Raw genomic sequence first — 5,000 nt, forward strand, 5'->3', positions numbered from 1 at the left:
CTAGGCTGTTTATTTGTAAGTTTCTGCATCATTTGGTCCAGTTGGCTGCAGTATACTTCGGCCGTGATTTATGAGCCAGGTTTAATGAAATCATAATGGATCACACCTGCGGCAAACCACCAAACATACACCATCAGCTTCTTTTGATGAATTTTGCTATTTAGACTGTGTTTTGGTGGCTCGTCTTTGTCCAACCATTCTGCTGAACGCTTACGGTTGTTGTATTGGATCCATTTCTCATCACATGATACAATTCGATTATAAAATGATTAATTTTTGTGACGAGGAAGTAGCTGTTTCTGATTTTCACCGTTGCTGTTTCTGATTTTCATGGAGTTCATGTGGAACCCACTTATCCAACTTTTTCACTTTACCGATTTAGCTAGGTGAGTCAATATTGTTTGCTTGTTAACACCAAACAACAACGATAATTCACGGGCACTTTGAAATGGATTTGACGCGATGGTGGCTTTCAGTTCGTCATTATCCACCATTGTTTCTGGTCGACCGCGTTGCTCATTTGTGAAGTCAAAGTTACCGGAACGAAATTTTGCAAACCAATTTGATACTGTCTGCTGTGTAATAACATTAGAGTGAGATGCTCCATTAATATTCCGAACTGTCTGTGATTTCAAAACTGTACCTATTTCCGACTTATCCATCTCTAAACAAAAATAGCAGAAAACGATTTATAAATACTTTATAAAGCGCAAAATGAATTAGAATAAAGAAATAGATGTGTCAGCTTTCTAACAATAAATATTGTCAAAATATAATAATGGCGCAAAATGAGCAGCTGTCACAGTTTACCAATTACTTTATTACAGATTTCATACTTCATGACCGAATATCTTTCTATATGTTTATATCATTTGCAATTGTGTATCGACGAAAGATTTAAACGTCAGCGAGAAAAGGAAAATTCCAGGACAGACAATCCTTTGCTATAACTGCTATCAGAAATGCAGTGAATCAGTAATTATTTGAAAATCTGTAAATAGATGTTTGGCTACATTAAATTGTTTACTAAATGTAATGTAAAGCAAAGGTAAAACAAATAAGCATTGCATCTATAAAGTAAGTTATAGTTCAAGAACTAGTGTGAATAAAATAAGGATTGAGAACTGGTATCGGTATAATAAGTAGAGGTCAAGAACTGGTATGAATATAATAACGGTTAAGAACTGGTGTCAGTAAAATAAGAAGCGTTAAAGAAATGCTCTTTTACTCTTTTACTTGTTTCAGTCATTTGACTGCGGCCATGCTGGAGCACCGTCTTTAGTCGAGAAAATCGACCCCAGGACTTATTCTTTGTAAGCCTAGTACTTATTCTATCGGTCTTTTTTGCCGAACCGCTAAATTACGGGGACGTAAACACACCAGCATCGGTTGTCAAGCGATGTTGTGGGGGGGGGGACAAACACAGACACACAAATACACACACACACACACACACACACACACATATATATACATATATGCGATTGGCTTCTTTCAGTTTCCGTCTACCAAATCCACTCACAAGGCTTTGGTCGGCCCGAGGCTATAGTAGAAGACACTTACCCAAAGTTCCACGCAGTGGAACTGAACCCGGAACCATGTGGCTGGTAAGCAACCTACTTACCACACAGCCACTCCTGCCACTCCTGCTGTGAATAATATTGATTTCAAATTTTGGCACAAGGCCAGTAATATTCGGGGGAGGGGGTAAGTTGATTACATCGACTCCAGTGTTTAAGTGATACTTATTTTATCGACCTCGAAAGGATGAAAGGCAAAGTCGACGTCGGTGGAATTTGAACTCAGAGCACAAAGACGGACGAAATGCCGCTAAGTATTTTACCCGTTGCTAACGATTCTGCCAACTCGCCGACTTAATGCTGTGAATAATATTAATTGATAATGGTGTCAATATATTTAGTATCGGCCAAGACTTGGAATCAATAGAATATGGAGCAGTCAAGAAAGGTATGAATAAAATAAGGAGTCAAGAACTGATTTCATATAAGTCCTAGTTAAGAACACGTATCAGTAGAATAAACACCGGTCAACAAACAATTGATATCCATGAAATAAGTAGCGGTCAAGAACTGCGGTCAGTATCATACATAGAGGTCAGGGATTAGTTTGAATAAAATAAAAAGCGGTCCAAAACTGATCTCAGTTTGATTGTTCCGACCCATGAAATACCAGAACTGACGTTTTTACAGCCATCACTCCTAGCTAACGTGGAATCTCTAGGTGGTTTAATGACCTGCTACAAATAATAAAAAAATTAAAAAAAACCTAAAAAAAAAAACAAAAACAAAAAAGAACTCTCTTGTTTCATTCTAGGTAATGCCATTGGTCACAAAGCATAGTGACCACTGACACTAATGCTTATTATATTCAGAACGAATATAATAATAATGATAATAATAATAATAATAATAATAATAATAATAATAATAATAATAATAATAGTAGTAGTAGTAGTAGTAGTAGTAGTAGTAGTAGTAGTAGTAGTAGTAGTAGTAATAATAGTAGTAGTAACAACAACAACAACAATAATAATAATAATAATAATAATAATAATAATAATAATAATAATAATAATAATAATTATCATCATTGTTCGACCGTGGTCGAGACAATGGAATTTACTATGTTACGCCAGACTTCACGGTCCATCATAGCATTACGGAGGTCCTGTTGCTGGATGCCTGTATCCCTGGAGATTACATCAGGGTAGGAGAGTGTGCGCCCTCTGGTATTGCGAGTAGATGGCTTCCAGAGGAGAAGAGTAGAAATTACTTCTTTTTCAGCTCTACAACAATGTCCAGCAAACTGGACTCTCCTACCTTTCACAAGAGATGACACAGGTGGTAGTTTCCCATATATTTGCATTTTGGTTGGATGGCGCTTCCACGAGAGATTTTGAGCTCTCATAAGGAGGCGAGTGTAGGTTCCATCCAACCGCCTCTCAAGCTTCTTTGATAACGTCCAGGTTTCTGAGCCATATAGTAGAATTGGTTTGACTGTGGCTTTGAATATTTCAAGTTTGAAGTCTCTACTTAGATTTGATGACCAGATCTTATGCATGTCATTACAGGCTGACCAGGCCATACCCTTTCTAGTTAGAAAGTCTTTTCCAGATGATGATATGTATGACCCAAGATATTTATAATCAGAAACCATATTTAAAGGCGCACTGTTGAGAGTATGGATGATGCAATCACTGTTGGACAGGCACTTGTTTATGTATTCAGTTTTGGTCTCATTGAGGTAAAGACCTACACAATTTGAGGCTTGTTCAAGGGATTGTAAAAGAGACTGGGCATTGGAGAGAGAATCACTGATAAGAGCGATGTCGTCAGCAAAGTCAGTGTCTGTCAAGTACTCAGCTGGGTGTCTGGAACTTCTTCTTGGTTTTATTTCAAAGCCTTTGCCAGAGATGGTATCAACTGACATACGTAGCACATAATCAACAACAATGATGAAAAAAAATGGGGCGAGTGTGTCTCCCTACAGTATTCCGGCTTTGATTGAGAAAGATGATGTTTCTCCATCAGGGGTTAAGATGGTTGAAGACGTATCTGTGTAGAGGACCTTGATGGCAGAAATAATTTTGTCTGGTATCCCATAGAGCTTAAGGATTTCAAACATCTTGTACCTATCTACAGAATCGAACGCTTTAGAAAAGTCTACAAATACCATAGCAAGATCGCGATTAAATGATTTTGATTCTTCAATAAGTCTGCGCAGGCATAGTATCTGGCTCAGCGTTGAGCGCCTATGTCTGAATCCATTTTGGTTCTTTCGGAGCAAAGGTTCAACAAAAAGGACAAGACAATTTAGGATCAGTTTGTTGTACAGTTTTGCAGCAATTGACATTAGAGATATACCCCTGTAGTTGGTGACGATGGATAAATCGCCTTTTTTGGGTATTGGAATGATTTGAGATTGGTGCCAAATCTTTGGAGCGACAAAGGTGGAAAGTGTGTGGTTGCAGAGGTTGAGCAAAAGTGTGTGAAATCTATCATCCTTCCAAATTACAGCTGGGATGTTGTCGGGACCAAATGCTTTCGAGGCTTTTAGTTGCTTGGTGGCTGCTGTTAGTTCAAATATGGTAAAAGGGGAGGTGTTGATGTCCAGCGTGTCTGATATAGGCACACTTGGAAGAGTGGGGTTATCAGGGATTTTGGCATTCTTCCCAAGGAGGTTTTTAAAATGGGTTGACCAATTTTCTAAACGCTTCTTAGCTGATCCCCCTTTAATTCTAATTGATAACCCAGAATTTTTGCCTGATAGGTCTTTGATGGATTTCCAGGCGAGATGGTGTTTTTTACTAATAATAATAATAATAATAATAATAATAATAATAATGATGATGATGATGATGATAGTAAGTCACTAATATGACCATCTGTATCATCAGGACTGGTGCTACCAATATCACAACCGCGTCACCACTAATGCCAACGCTAATACTTGACCATCTCTAAAATCTCTACAAACACCTCCAAACCAACTCCACCGACACTAACACCACAAATACCACGATCACCGCCACCATCATCACTACCGTCACCATCGTTACCACGACTATTATTATCACCACTACGCGAGTTTAAATGTCCTTTTCGTCTTATCGGGACTTCAAGAACTCTGAAAATAAAAAAATAAAAACACATGTACGAAAGGTTTAAAAGATGTATAAAAAAATACAAAGAACATATGACAGTGATATGCAAGATATAAAAGATATATAAGAATGATATAAAAGTAAATAAAAGAAAGATATGAATGACATATAGGAATCATAAAAAAAGCATAGCATATAAAACATAAATAACATATAAAACCGATATAAAAGTCATATAACAAAGATGTAAATGACGTATAAAAATGATATCAAAGATATTTAAGAAAAGTATAAAAGATGTACAAGAACAGTATAAAAGACATATAAGAAAGATATAAACGGCATACAAGAGAGGTATAATGTTCTACTTTCAGTC

The sequence above is a fragment of the Octopus sinensis genome, linkage group LG7 (genome assembly GCF_006345805.1).
Source record: "Octopus sinensis linkage group LG7, ASM634580v1, whole genome shotgun sequence".
Lineage (NCBI taxonomy): Eukaryota > Metazoa > Mollusca > Cephalopoda > Octopoda > Octopodidae > Octopus > Octopus sinensis.